Below are 16,470 nucleotides of genomic sequence, written 5' to 3'. Positions count from 1 at the left end.
GCAGCTGGTCTTAATAAGCTTAATAACAGGGTGCCTTAAACCCCTGTAGTACAAGGCTCTTTAGAGATGACCCAAGACTTTCTCATATACAGCAATATTGTATTTTCAAAGAACACCTTAATTGCTTAAATCTTTAAGTACTTTTAAATTTTTATTATTTTTATTATACCCACATAGAAATCCAAGCAAAAACTTTATGGAATTGCATCTAATAAAGAAAATCTATATGTCTATGATTTCATAAATTCCCAGTGGGATTCAATGTGGAACATGCCTTATACGCAATAAAAAAAAAACCAAGGCAATTGTGGACTGTTGAAAGAATTTAAAATCTACATTAAAGCACATGATGAAGAATGAGCACTTGATTCCAAGTCTAATGATATGTGAATCAATGGACAGACCTCTATTTTTTGCTACTTGCTGTGAATGAGTAGAAATTAACTGGCAGGGAACTAATAAAAAATATCTAAACAAACCCAAGTGCATTAAAGAGACCAGAAATTCCATTCAAAAGCAATTATCACAAAGTTTTGATGAACATGTATGCTGGGAGAAGTAAAAAAAAATTCCACACATTATATTATGGCCACATTACAAGAATTACACTAGGCTCCTATTTATCATCTTAAAAAGTTTGCAAATAATAAGCAAAGTTATGCTGACAATTTCAGACATTCACTGCTTAACATATTGTGTGAAAAGAATCAAACAGGTTTTGTACAAAAAAGCATCAGTAGGATGTGTAAAGCCTGACTGAAATATTCCTGGAAAGGGAGAGGACTATTTTATTGGATGAAAAAGGTTGCAGTCCTAAAAATACTTCCATGAGGAAAATAAGCTCCACAAAACAACAATTTCTAAGGAAATGAGCTGAGAAGAATACATTTCAAACTCAGTCCACTAAGCTGACTGCATTGGATCAGCTCCAGTATTGGCCTATATTTAGGCAGCAGACCATTAAGAATCTTAGCAGGATAGACGGAACTCATAAAGTGGTTGATTGATGGATTCTTGTCACAAGGGCAATGGGAGATATTGTTTTTATTGTATGTAATACTAGGTTTTTATTTTATTTTTTTTGTAAGCCGCCCAGAATCACTGAGAATGAGTGGGTGGCCATATAAATTATCTAAATAAACAAACAAACAAATAAATAAATAAATTGGTAAGTTGAGGAGGGGAAAAACCCTGAAGAACGACAAACGATTTCTATATTGTTGCCAACAAAAAGGACAAGACTGTTAAGTCAACAGGAGTAAACTGGCTCACTGTTTATATATGCCAAGTTTTATTTTATATCTTCAGCAGCCTGGTTTTTTGAAATGTACAGCAAACACTCCTACGCCACCTTTTTGTGGCCGCCGCAAGCGTCGGCTCTTAAGGACCCACGTGCAAGAGATGGGGTGGGGAGTTCGTCCTCCCCTCTTCCCCCGAGAAGAGGAGGTCTTGCGTCCTCTTGCAAATCCTTCAGATCGTTCAAGAAACTCCTGTCACATATGTTCAATTTAAACGTCATTTCTATCCATCCGCTGGCTTTCTCCGTTTCCGTTTTATGAAGCTTCTTCCTTCTGCTTCCCCCTCCCACATCCAGTGGCCAACTATCTTTTCCTTTTCCGCTGGAGTTGTGCTTGTTTGTTCTCCAAAGTCAGAGCAAGCCTCCCCCTCTGTACAGGAAGAAAGAAGGGGAGGGTGAGGGAGGGGAGGAGAGGGAAGCTACCGGCGGCTCCTAAAACAGGAGTTGGCCAAGGAGCAGGACTCACCTGCCGAGCGCGGCCTCAGTGGCCAAGAGAGACGCCAAGGAGACTCCAGGGCTTCCCACGGCGACGAGCGGCCTGTGTCCTGAAATGACCCGGCTGGGTAGGAGGGAGGGAAGCGCGGGAGGCAGGGAACGAGCCAGTGAGTGACAGAAAGGAGCAGGACGCCCGGTTCTTAGGCAGAGAACAGCGCGAGAGCTCTTTGCAATTCCGCCGACTTGTGTTTACGCATCTTTCCGCGCCTGTTTTCGCACATCCCTCGAATGAATGCTGAAATATCCATGCAGAAGTCTTAACGATGCGTAGAATATTGTGCAGCCAACCTAACTCCCCAGTAGTTTTCTTCTTTTATTATTATTTTTTAAGTGTTGAACTGGGCAGAGTTTGCAACCTAAATATTTAAAATTAGTAGGGATGGCACATCTAAGAACCCTTTTTATTTATTGACAAATTTGTCGATCTTTCTTTTGGAGACTGGAAAATGCTTCCATACTGTGTTTTGTTTTCATTTTTTTATTTTAATGGGCACGTGGCAAATGCAATGTCCCAGTTTTGTTAATAGTCAGAACAACAGTCTCTTCTACCATCCCCCATCTTAGAGAGTTCCAACATTTGGTTTGATGTAGTTAAGAATCTATTCCATCAAACAATTTATGATGTAATATGTTTGAGGAACTGCCTGGAGCATTTATGTTGTTTGCACTACAGTGTATTTTGACTAATACAGTCATATTGACTTCCTGAAAGCTATTTCCCAATGCAGCAGTGCTTGATATGAGAATTCTGCTGGATGAAGTTATTCCTGTCTATCCACTATTGAAGGCACAGAGATCCAGTCAGAAAAAACTGGCAACCTTACAGGCAATGTGCCACACTCCCAGCCAGCCAGGAAGGACACAGCTATCAAACAGTAAACAAACAGACATCTTTTTCCACATTCAGCTATGCACAATCTGAAGTATATGCATCCTAAGAAAATTAAAGAGTAAAAAAGAAATATATAAAGTGATGAAGAAAAACCAGCAAGGCTGTAAAAGTCAAACAGCAATTGCTGCAAAAATCGGAAGGTGATTAAAAGCTTTTGGATAGGATTTATTCAGAATATTTCAAAATACTTTAAAAAGAAATCTACTTCTTTCAGGCCTTCTGCTCTAACAGAGGAGGACAAGAAAAAATATGCTAATTTCTCTTTGCAATACATGTTGTTGTAAACTCCCAGTGCCTTCTGATGAAGGTAAACTCCCACAGCAGAAAGTCTGAATAAGTTTCCTTTGCAACTGAAACTCCATGGTTCACAATCTGGGCAGCAGCTACTTGAATAGAAAAAGTTATCTCACTGCAAACATCCAGCTTTACCAGGGATGATAACAGATTAAGTGGAGCTAGCATGCTACTTCTTGCTCTCCTGTTCTCATGTGTTCATTAAACTTTAAAGCAAAAGGCCTGAACAGGACTATATTCTTATTGGGCAATAATTCATGCATTCCTTTCAAATTACTTGTCCCAACTCTTTACCATATTAAGAACTAGGCAATTTTATCACATGTTCTTTCTCTATATAAATTCTATATCTATTTATCTCAAGTTCTACTAACCGGAATACAAAGTACAAAACTGAAAACAAACTAATTAGATAGATATTTCTTGGCTTGTTACGAAAGTGGCACTATGGTATATAACCTTTACTCTGATTAGGAGAGTGTTTTTTAAATATATATCTTGCATTTTCAGTAAGAACACAAAGTGGTTTATGGGGGAGGGGTGTTCTCCCTTACTATCTATCCCACTGTTTTTTCAAACTTCCCCTCAGGGTCCACGAAATAATTTTTTAAACTGGCAAGGGGTTCTGAGGAAAAAAAGTTTAACAGCACTGATTTATCCCAACAAGAACCACTGAAATATTTCAGGCTGACAAATTGATTGGTCCAAAATCATACAGTGGGCTCCCAATTCCAAGTCCAACATCTTAGCCATTATATTATCACACTTTCCACATATAATGTACAAAAATACAGAAGTCATTGAGGGCCAGTTAAGGGACTTGAAAAATATTGAGAAAGGACTTAGTCCAAAAAAACAAAGTATTCACTAGGTGACCCCAGGAAATTCTTCCTCACGTTCATATGTATACAATTATGTTTCTTGCAAGACTACTAGTTGCTATTCTTCACACCAGTGAGTGAGAAAAAAAGGAATAAAAAAATGCAATGAATAATCACTGAGCTGAGCCATTAAGCGATGTTCTTACTTAATTTCTTGATGTCATTGCAGTTATGCTTATTTGCTCCTGAATAATCATAGGGAAACAATTCCATTATTATCAGCAAAAAAAAAAAATCATGTTAAAATATTCACTATTATGATCTATTACTTGGTAGTTCTAATTTATGTATCCCCTATCTTTCTACCAAAGAATCTCAACAATTCAAGGTAAAAAGCATACAATCAATATGTCATCAACTTTGGGATGAGTTAGTGCCCCAATTGTGCCATTTCTGGGGTTAGATCAGGTTATACTCTATGAATATGAAAATGGGGTTTTTAGACATGTAATTCCTCCTGAATGCAGAGGCAGAAACATCCCAGTTCCTCATTTGTTTTCAACGTAATTCAAAACTTCAACACAGTTCAAAACATTGGCAATCTCTTTAAATGGTATGAATACCTAGGCAATCATCTTCTCCTACACTAACCTTTCTGTTTTCTTCAAAATGAGAGGTCTTTTTGGTCTCACTTTTGATAGGAAAATATACGTATAACCCCTTTAGTGGGTGCATCAAGAATAAGGAATATCTGCCCTTATAAAAAGTACAATTAAGCTGATGTATTTGCCAGTGACTAAGGCATTTCTATTCTGCATACTACTGTACTGCATATGCATTATACAACACAGACAGACGGGTGAAATGCTCCCAGTTCTGACCAGATCGCCCGATCCGGTAGCAATGGCAGCGGGTGGTTTGGAGAACCGATAGCAAAAATCCCTGTCCCCCCCATGCCCAGCTGAGCCGCCCGATCTGAGGCTTTTTTTTTACTTTTAAAAGCATTTTTTCTACAACCTCTTCGGCCGAAAAAATGCTTTTAAAAGTAAAAAAAAAAAGCCTCTGATGATCACATGGCTCAGCTGGGATCGACAGAGGCTTTTAAAACCTTGGCCGAAGAGGTTGTAGAAAAAAAAATGTCTTTAAAAGCTTCTGACAATCCCAGCTGAGTTGCCTGATCGTCAGAGGCTTTTAAAAGCATTTTTTTCTGCAACCTCTTAAGCTTGTAGAAAAAATGCTTTTAAAAGTAAAAAAAAAAAAAGTTGGCTATGCCCAGTCAGTCACATTACCCCCTAAGCCATGCCCACAGAACCGGTAGTAACAAATTTTACATTTCACTACTGCATAGAGAGTTCTGTTTTTCTTTTGAAAAAAGGCATTGATTAGGGTTAGGCATAGAAAACCCACCAACCACATGTAAGCATATGTAGCATATAGTAGCATATAGTGACCATGATTTCCAGCGTGGATGATGGGAGATATCTGTTGAATGGACAGACATATGTTAACATATGTTCTTAGATGTCATTTTATTACTGATTTTGATTATTAACTTTCTATCCCTGTAACTTCAGATGACTCCGGAAGACTTGACTTCACAAAATTGCAAAAAAAAAAAAAAAAAGACCTATAATAAACAGCATATGTTCTTTTTCATATGGTCAAGGCCTGAATTCTTAACACCAGATTCTATGATCGTATTATTTAATGGATGTTCTGCATACCTGGGACCAAGAGTGAAATCCAGCAGGTTCTGACAGGTTCCAGTAGTGGAAATTTTGAACAGTTCAGAGAACCGGCAAATACCACCTCTGGCTGGCCCCAGAGTGAGATGGGAATGGACATTTTGCAATATTCTTCCCCCAGAACTGGGGAGAAAATGGAGATTTTGCAGTATCCTTCCCCTGGAGAAGAGTGGGAATGGAGATTTTGCAATATCCTTCCCCTGCCATGCCCACCAAGCCACGCCCACCAAGCCACGCCCACAGAACCGATAGTAAAAAAAATTGGATTTCACCACTGCCTGGGACCCTGTTTTGATACAGACCTTAGAGGTCTTGCTGAAAAGTTTTTCAGCATCTGAAATCTTATCAGAATGGCAGGAAAAATAGACAATGTTTTTCAGAACAAACATATTCTGTTTGTATAGAATCTTCTTCTTAGCCTATAAACTACTTGCTTTTGAAAGAACTCTGAAAATATTTTAAAGTTCTTAGATATGAAATACTAGTACTATAGCACATACTATTGCAAAATGTTTTAATGCTTTAACATTGTGCTTTTATTAAAATATTTATAGTGTTGCATAAAAATAATATGACTTTGGAAGGTTTTTTTTTTAAAAGATGGCATACAATTTTATTTTATAATTGTAATCATTCAATAATTAACATTAATTCTGATTTTGAAGAAAAACATATTTAAAGTAAATCTATGAGAAAGCAAATATTTTAAAACCAGTATTCCATATTATATGTAATAAAGACAGATCTAGGAGTAGAACTATAGAGATAGGCAAACATTCTAAAACTGGGATGGGGAATTTATAATCATCATCAGGAGAATAGGGATTATGTTGTAGAGTACAACTTTGAAGAGCTGGTTTGTGAACTCCCAGATTATATGAATCAGCATCTTATTTCCCAGACAGTCCTCCCTTATTTTTTGTTTACTTGGATTATCCATCCTGCTGTATTCTCCAGTTACAAAAGAGATGGAGGAAAATCTTGTACAAATTACAGTAAAAAAGCAGCACTTTTTTCCAAGTTGAACTTAAATTCTCATAATTGTTCACTATTCTTCTAACTTCTATTAATATAGTTTTCTTGATAGCAATATAGACACAGCTTGTGATTATATTCTTCCAGGGTTTTTTAGGTTTTTAATTTAGGCTATAGATTTGGTATTTTCTAGATAACTCCCATTCATATATGCAGAGACCAGTTCAAGTTTATCTTCCAAGTTAAGAGACATGCAACCATGTGCTGCCACCTGCTGAGGGAAATTATGTTTTATGCCTGTTTTTTCATTGTGTACTGCATAAAGGTAAGAATCATATCTATTACTCTACTAAAACAATTGTCCATGCATGTGGACACATTTATTTTGGATTATCTAATTCAACATTAAAATCATGCAAATTCTTCAAAACCTTTACCTAACTACCCTTTTTTGTAAGGATGTCTTCACCTAGGCATCCTATTCCTAACCACACTACATCATATCAGAAATTCCGCTGTTTTGTATTTGTGTCACAAGTTGTGCACATATTGGTTCCTTACATTTTGCCTAATTTGACATAAGTGACTTTTAAAACAGGTTTTATGCCATAATGCCTTTATTTGCCTTTGAAACCTTTTTTTAATAATAAGACTCATTCATTGTTCTCAGTCATAAGATTTCCCTTTTTGCTTGCTTTTCTCACACAGATTGTATAAAAATATTGTTTTCTAACAGAATAATAAAGGCAGGATAGAAATATAACAAATAGGGCTTCCGGTTTGGCTTCCGTCGCTGTCAGACAGTCCCTTGGGACCGCTAGCCCCGCCGCCCGTAAAGAGCCGCCTTCACAGCTGAAAGGCAGCTCGAAAAACTCCATTTCCGTAAGGAAATGTGAGATAGAGCAGGCGAGGGCAGGTAGAGCCCTCTGCGAAGTTCCCAGAGTTTTTCTTTTACTCTTGGGGACAAAGCAGGATGAGGCTCCCTATTTTCTTCGCCGCTGCTCCGGGCTTCGGGAGAACTCTGCTTTTTGCAGAGCCAGGTGACGAGACCAAGCCTTTCAATGAAAATCAACAGATTGTTTAATTAAAGAGGATGAGATCTGGACTTGGGACCCTAAATCGCAAGTATTTTTAATGATTTATAAGCGATCTTAAAAGTGAAGGGAAAAAAAGTTTAAAATGGCGACCGCTGAGGCTTGAGAAGAAGAAAGCCGAAAGCGAAAGTCCTTCTGTATGAATAGTTTAACAAGCTACAAAATAGCAGAATAAACAGTGCTGGCTAGAATTGAGAAGAAAAATTTCTATTTTATGTTTCTTTCCTCTTGGAGATTTGATATTGACTTTGTTTGGAGAGAAGTCTTCTTTCTTTAAAAAGAGTTTGTCTGTGTGGCAGGATGGCGTCAAAATTAACAAAGCCAGACAAACAAGCAGTGGGGGGGGTTCCCCCATTTACAAACTATGTGAACAAGTTTCAAACTTGCAGACTCAGAAGAATGGCTTTAACCTAAAAGAATTTGTTCTGGAGGAGATGGCAAGACATGACGAGATTGTGAACCAGAATCTTGAAAAATTTAGGCAGGAAATTAAAGAATTGATACAACTAAAGTATGATAATTTGCAACGAAAGATTGTAACAGTGACTAATGCTTTTTCAGAAATAATTATAAAGATGGATAAAAATATCAAGTTATTAGAGTCTAAAATGGAGGAAGTTGATGATAAGATTTATAATTTGGATAATAAAATACAAAGAATTGAAAATGATTTGATAAATATTCAAGATAATAGCTCAGAAGTAAAGTCTAAAAAGGAAGCTGATCACGAGACTTACAATGCAGAAAATATAAAACAAGGGATTGAAAAAGAAGTTACAATGATGCAATACAGGCTCACAGAATTTGCGGTTAGAATGAGAGGGTTACAGGAAAATAATAGAGATGATTTAAGAAAAATATCTGCTCAAGTTCTGGCCAGGATTTTAAAGGTTCATCCTGAGGAGGTATCTTGTAAGATTGACAAGGCCTATAGAGTAAATTCTTGGATTGCAAAGCAAAGGCAATTGCCTAGAAATGTGGTGATTTACTTTACAGATAAAGGAATAAGAAATGATATTGTGCAAAAATCCTTTAATTCTACTCTACAACTGAATGGAAGAAAGATCTGGATATATAAAGAGTTGCCGCCCAAGATGTTAAAAGACAGAAAGAAATTTGGATTTTTGGTGACTGAGCTAAAGAAACAAAACATCTCATTCAGGTGGGATGCTCCAGTTGGTATAATATTGAGATATCAAGGAGAAAGATATCAACTAAATACTGTTGAAAAAGCGGAAGAATTTTGCTATAAGATTCTCAAAATGGGTTCAACATCTCCATGTATAATACATGAGTGGAATAAAGAAAAGCAAAATCAACAAGAGATAGAAATTCAGGATAAGCAGATGGAGGTGGAAGTAATGGAAAAACAACAAGTTACAGAGGTCTTTGTAGATGAGCCGCTTCTGGATTCTCCTTCAGAGGTCTCAGCTGGACTATTTATAAATACAAGAAAGGCGGCTTTGCATTTTAATGTGATGATTTATCAAGTTACAGACCAGCACGGAAATCGATCAGTTGATATACAACTCATAGAAAAGAAACCAGAATAGAGATTTAAGCCACAAAAGCAAAACCAACAAGATCAAGTTATAGATCAGCATGGAAACCAAACAGTTGATATACAACTTATAGAAAGGAAACCAGGATGGAGATCTAACCCACAAAAAGTCAAGAAAAGAAGAAGCAGATTCTACAAAAATAAAAACTTTTAGACTAAACAACAGTGTAATGCCAGTTATCTAAGAGATGATTGAATACATGAAAATATAGCTGAGGCAAAGTATTGGTTTATATTATCTTGAGGAGAGTGACAGACCTCTGTAGTGCTGTACTTTTGGGATGTGAAAATGGCCTTAAACTGAATGGATTGGAACTATCTATTTTGGATTCTTTGATAAATGTATTACGTTTATGCTAAGCTACAAGGCAAGAGAGTTATGGGATTGGGGCACGCAGAAGATCTGGTTGTTACCCTATTACGGTGGTTGGAATTAATAATTTAGATGGAAGACATTATAATAGACACTATATGGAATACAAATATAAAGTCACTCGGGTGGTTTTTTTATATATGAAGACATCTACTATTGATGGGGGCAGATGGTAATTGAAGATACCGAACATACTGTTGAAATTAGGATGTGATGTTACCCTAACATGGGTGATGGAGTTAACAATCCAGCTGAAAGACATTACAGAAGATATCATATGGATTACAAGCTTAAAGTCATTTGAGGATTTTATTTATATAAGGGAATACTTCTTAGTGGTGTGGGCAGAAGAATAACGATATTAAAAATTATTATGTATGGTAGTTCTGTAGGAAAGTGGGTGGAGACAGGTTAGTTTATTGATTGTTTAGTTTAAGAAAAGGGATATTATGTTTAGATATGAATATATGTAAAAGATTTGAGTTAAGAGATATATGTATGGGGGTGGAGGAAATGGGCAGACTATGAGTTGAATAAATGTCAAATTAGGATTTATTATATAGTTTTATAGTTGAAGGTTGCTTTGAAATGTTATACTAATATATATAAAAGATTTGAATTAAGGGATATATGTATGGGGGAGGAGGAAAAGGGTAGATTATGAGTAGAAATTGCTAAACTGGGGGATATAATAATATTATTATGCTAAATTAGGAGTTATTATATAATGTTACAGTTGAATGTTATTTTGAAATGTATAGTATAAGGGGGATATAATAATATTATTAGAAAGAAAGGGTCAGTGTATGGGGGGTGGAGCAAAGGGATGGTAAAGTATTATATAATCTGTTATGAATTTGGGTTTTATTTTGTAGAAGCCACAGGAGGAGGGGAGGGGGAGGGGGTTGGGAGGAGGGGGGAAAAAAGGGGGAAAAATTTGTATTTGAAAAACTTTTTCAATAAAAAAAAAGAAATATAACAAATAAATATTGAAGACAATAAGTACAATAAGAGATTTTCTTTTGCATGGCTTTCTTTAAGTAAGTAGATCAAGGGCCATTACAAGCAGCAGATAAGTTGTTAATTGTATACATATGAAAAAATAATTTTTACATTGGAAAATTATTGAGATTTATCATATATATGATTTCAGGTATGAACGGTCACAAATATAAAGAGAAATCCATTATTAATGAGCACCATTGTTTTTAAAATATATTTATATAAAATCTTTCAAAGCATATTTTGTTTTAAACACATCTGGGTATATTTTCTGAGCAGAAAGTATAAAAGGAGCAGCCTGCAAAAGAAGGAAGTAAAGCTAGATTAGCACAATCATTAATCATTCCTACAATACAGTCACAGGAACATAGAAAAACAAACTGCTGATGGAGACTCTGAAATTCACCATTTCTCTCTAGCATCCCTACCAAATAGTTCAAGGCATATCACAGGAAGCTGGAAAGCCAGATACCTGCTTTATAGTAAATCAGATATTGTATCCAATGACTTAAGTAAGCCAAATTTTATAATTCTTTCATTTCCCAATTCTTCAAAAGCAGTTTGAAAATCATATATAACCATCAATCCTTCTTATTATATTGAAAATCTGAGAGAGAGAAAACACTGTCATGCATATTGGTTGAAGAAAAATTCTCTCACTTCCATCTTCATAACTTAGAAACCCCTTTTAAAGTATGCCAGATATACTTTTAATAATCTTGAAAAAAGAAATTAATAGCAACAGTTTTCATGAGAATAAAAACACAAAGTTTCATCAATTTTACTTATTGTTTCCTAAGAATGAAGAGATATTACTAAGCATGTTTATACAGAAGCACTCCAAGTACTCCACAATCTTATTCCCATATATAACATATAATTACTGTGGGGAAAGACATTCAGATACATCTCTTCTGGAGAAAAAGTTTCTTAAAATGCAATATTATAATGTAATGTAATGGGTTAAATGTTTTCTTGGAACAGAAAGACTAGGTCATAAAATATCCTTGGTGATTTGGAACCAGTAACTTTTTTCTATTAATTGTCATGAAAAAATCACATATTGAAGTTTGTAACTGTCTTTACTATATTTACTTAGAAATTGGATTAATGCCTTTAAGTGGGCTTGCCTAGCAATATATTTGAAAGAAAATTTCTTATGGTAATATTTATTTATTTTATTTATTTATTTAATTATTTTGTCAACAAGTATAAGGAAACAAGTATCAGTATAGACATAGATAGGGACACATGAAAAAATGGCACAAATATATGGATAAGCAAAACGTAGCCATAAACAGATAAAATGAGTTCATATAAATGGGGACAGTAGGACAGGGACAGTAGGCACGCTCGTGCGCTTATGCTTAAGAGGGACCTCTTAAGAAATACGTAAGGTCCACGGTAGACAGTTTAAGATAAAAGATAAGGGGGTTAGAGAGACTAACAACAGGATCAAGTAGAGTGTTCCAGACATTTACTACTCTATTGCTAAAGTCGAATTTTCTGCAATCAAGATTAGAATGGATTACATTTAGTTTGTATCTATTGATAGCCCTTGTGTTATTGCAGTTGAAGTTAAAGTAGTCATTAACAGGTAGGACATTATGGTAGATAATATTGTGTACTAAGCTTAGGTCGGAACGTAGACAGCATAGTTCAAGATTATCCAGGCCTAAAATTTCAAGCCTGGTGGTATAAGGAATTTTATTGTGAGCAGAGGAGTTGAGTACTCTTTGATTTGATGATTTGATTTTGATTTGATTTTGAGTATTCTTCTTGTAAAATACCTCTGGACCTTCTCTAATGTATTAATGTCTGAAATATAGTGTTCCAGGCAGGTGAGCAGTATTCAAGGATAGGTCTAGCAAAGGTTTTGTATGCCTACCCTGTTTTTCCCAAAATAAGACAAGATAATAAGCCCAATTGGGCTTTTGAGCACATGGCAATAAGGCCAAGCGCTTATTTCAGAGTTCAAAAAATATAAGACAGGATCTTATTTTCGGGGAAACACGGTAGTTAGAAGTATAGCATTACCAGAGAGAAAACTTTGTAAAATAAGGTTGACAATGCCTTTTTAGCAATGTTGTTACAGTGAGTTCTGGGGCTTAGATCTTTTGAAATGAGTACTCCTAGGTCCTTGACAGAGTGTGGGTCATATTTTATATTGTTTCCATCCACCTTGTGTTTGATGTTCTGATTTTTATTGCCAGTGTGCAGGACTGAACATTTGTTAGCAGAGATTTGGAGTTGCCAATTGTTTGACCATTCAGATACATAATCTAGGTCATTTTGTAGAGTAGTAGAATTGTCTGTGGTGTTAAATAGTTTTACATCGTTGGCAAAGAGGATGCAGCTGCTTATAATATGATCACAAAGGTTGTTTATATTAAGTAGAAAAAGTATTGGTACTAGAACGCTGCCTTCGGGAACACCACTGATAGTTAATACATCTGATTAAACATATTATATAATAAATTGGATTTGAATACTTTAGTCACTGCTTTTGCCAAATTCCCTAGACAATTACTAATAAAATGACACTCAAGTTGGAGATATACATTCACTTTAATGGTTTAAGTATATGCATAGTGCTCTCCAGGATAGGTAACAGCTGAATCATGGGATGTAATTACAATTATTTCTGTGAGTATATTCATAGAGCAAGATTTTCTTAAACATTAAATAAAAGCATAAAAAGAGAGCTATATAATATCTCTAATCTATTCTCCAATGTGTCAACATAATTGACTACTCTTGCAGAGTTATATTTAGAAAATACAAGGCAGACTGAAAATTAGTTCACACCAGAGTCTCCAGTGATTATTTTGAATCCAGTGTTCACACTTTGCTTCTTAAACTGGACTATATTTGGCAAAACGATACTCTTTCACTTCTTTATTCTTTCTAGTTCAAAATTGATTGGCAGATATATCACAAAGGAAGGGAGAGGAGCAGAATAATCCATAATTTGGTAATATTTTTATACACAAATATTTACACACACACATACACATACAGACACACACACATCTGGCACCTTCCATGTGTGTTGAATAAACAATCCCATCAACCCCAAACAAGTATCATACCCAAGCCATCTTGTTTACTGCATCTTTGTGTAAATGTTATAATCTTGAGCACTGACCTAGTCACCAATTGACTAGGCAAGTGAATGGAATTCTTTCCTAGCATTAAGTAAACCAACAGCATATTCTCTCCTGGCTATTACAAATGTATCTTTGTTCCTTGGTAGCAAGTATGAAAATACACTGAATGTTAAACAAGAGGCAGATTGCATTATCACTCTTTCCCAAAACTGCTTGGTTTGTGTGCTGACTGTAAAGGCTGTTATTATCCCAAATCCAGTATAGAAATGTGATGGATTTGGAAATCAGAAATAATGTTCTATTTGTCTCTTGCCAGTCCACATCAGTTCTAGCCTCCAGACATTTTCTCCTCCCCCAATTTCAAAAGGGGACTTATTTTATGACTAGAAAGCAGCCGAATAAAGCAATAACTACTAGTAGTTACCGAATGGATAATGTTTGACCAGGACTTATATAAATTACATAATACAATTATCTAAACAGGAATCTAAGAGAAATAGCAAAGGTCTGTGACAAAATAATTTAAATGCAATAGCCAATACACCAGAAGACAAACTCAGAATCCAAATGGATCTTAACAGACTTGAATAATGGGTCCTATACAACAAAATGAAATTTAATGGAGAGAAAACAAGTTTTTACACAGGCAGGAAAAACCAAATGTACAAGTACAAATTACATGAAACCTGTCTCAAAAACGGTAACTGTGAGAGGGACCTTGGAGTCCTAGTGGATGATCACTTAAATATGTGTAAAGAAGTGTGTGGCAGCAGCCAAAAAAGCTAATACAATCTTTATTTTATTTTATTTATTTATTTTATTTAACTTATATGCCGCCCTATCTCCAATGGACTCAGGGCGGCTCACAACAATAAAATCCACAATAACCTCAGTACAAAGTTAAAATACCTAATTAAACCAGATAAAAGTTAAAAACCCATATAAAATTTGGGTTTATGGCTTCCATGACAGCCATGGACCTGACACAATTAATTCATGGCCCCACTCACGTGGGAGGACACACTCTGGACTTGGTTTTTATCTCTGGTCAGTGGCTGAGTGGTCTGGATATAGGGGATATAGTTATTGAACCCCTGTCATGGTCGGACCATTCTCTCCTGAGACTGGACCTTTTGACCGCTGCACCCCACTGCAGGGAGGCGGAACCGACCAGGTGGTTCCGCCCCAGGCACCTGATGGATCCTGATAGGTTCCAGAGGAAGCTTGGGCCAGTTCCTGAAACTCTGGCTCACGACTCGGCTGAAGATCTGGTGGCTGCCTGGGATAGGACGGCCGCCGGTGCTCTGGACCGAGTCGTGCCTTTGTGGCCTCTGACCTGACGCCGAACCTGCTTGGCCCCTTGGTTTTCCGAGGAGCTGAGGGAGATGAAGCACCGGAAAAGACGCCTAGAGAGTGGTTGGAGGGCTAGTCGCTCCGAATCCGACCGAACACTAGTTAGGTCTCATATTAAGACCTATCTAGTGGCGATAAAAGCGGCAAAGCGTAACCACATTTCCGCTCTTATTGCATCGGCAGATAACCGCCCAGCCGCCTTGTTTAGGGTGACTCGCTCCCTCCTACATCAGGGAGCGCGGGAAGACCCCTTGCAAGGGCAGGCTGAGGATTTTGTACAGTATCTGCACGATAAAATCGCTCAGATTCGGGAAGGCTTGGACTCTGACTGGGTAGATCCTGGTGGGGTGACTGAGGCTGGTCTTGAGAATGTTACCTGGGATGAGTTCGACCCTGTGACTCCTGAGGACGTGGACAGGATCCTGGGGAGGTTAAACGCAACCACATGTTTATTGGACCCATGCCCCTCCTGGCTGGTACTGGCCACCCGGGAGGTAACACGAGGCTGGCTCCAGAGGATTATAAATGTTTCTCTTAGAGAGGGTTTCTTGCCTCCCACCTAGAAAGAGGCGGTGGTGAGGCCCCTCCTCAAGAAGCCTTCTCTGGACCTGGCCGTTTTGGCAAACTACCGTCCGGTCTCCAACCTTCGCTTTGTTGCGACAGCTCCCACAGTTCCTGGATGAAACCGTCTATCTAGATCCATGCCAGTCTGGCTTCAGGCCTAGGTACAGCATGGAGACGGCATTGGTCGCATTGGTGGATGATCTCTGGAAGGCTCGGGACAGGGGTTGTTCCTCTGTTCTGGTCCTGTTAGACCTCTCAGCGGCTTTTGATACCATCGACCATGGTATCATGCTGCACCGGCTGGAGGGATTGGGGGTGGGAGGCACCGTGCTGCGGTGGTTCTCCTCCTATCTCTCTGACCGGTCGCAGTCTGTGTTGGCAGGGGGGCAGAGGTCGACCTCGAGGCGCCTTGCTTGCGGGGTGCCGCAAGGGTCGGTCCTCTCGCCGCTCCTGTTCAACATTTATGTGAAGCCGCTGGGTGAGATCATCCGTGGTTTTGGGGTGCGATGCCATCTGTACGCTGATGACACTCAGCTGTACATTTCCACCCCAGACCACCCCAATGATGCCCTTGAAGTGATGTCCCAGTGTCTGGAGGCCGTGCGGGTCTGGATGGGGAGGAACAGGCTTCGGCTCAACCCTTCCAAGACTGAGTGGCTGTGGATGCCAGTGTCCCGGTATAGCCAGCTGGTGCCATCGCTGGCTATTGGGGGCGAGTCACTGATCCCCACAGAGGGGGTTCGCAACTTGGGCGTCCTCCTGGACACATGGCTGTCTTTAGAAGAGCATATGATGGCCGTGGCCAGGGGGGCTTTTTATCAGGTTTGCCTGATACGCCAGTTGCGCCCCTTTCTGGATCGGGACTCCTTGTGCACAGTCACTCATGTCTTGGTT

At 37.9% G+C, this 16,470-nt stretch overlaps 1 protein-coding gene and 1 long non-coding RNA gene across 3 annotated transcripts in view; one reads left to right on the top strand and one right to left on the bottom strand.

Moving 5' to 3' along the window:
- THRB (thyroid hormone receptor beta) overlaps positions 1–1,911 on the bottom strand; it is a 277,270-nt gene extending 275,359 nt beyond the window's left edge. For both annotated transcript variants that reach the window (XM_087892562.1, XM_060685781.2), the window contains exon 1: positions 1,764–1,911. The gene's annotated coding sequence lies outside the window, so the exon portion shown is untranslated. The remainder of the gene's footprint in view (positions 1–1,763) is intronic.
- The window catches only part of LOC148114300 (uncharacterized), a 119,247-nt gene that overhangs the window by 41,068 nt on the left and 61,709 nt on the right, over positions 1–16,470 (top strand). The window lies entirely within an intron of this gene.

This window comes from Pantherophis guttatus, chromosome 4 (genome assembly GCF_059756535.1).
Source record: "Pantherophis guttatus breed Tessera chromosome 4, ASM5975653v1, whole genome shotgun sequence".
Classification (NCBI taxonomy): Eukaryota; Metazoa; Chordata; class Lepidosauria; order Squamata; family Colubridae; genus Pantherophis; species Pantherophis guttatus.
Note: the sequence above shows the minus strand (reverse complement) of the source record. Positions and strands in the feature narration are given on the sequence as shown.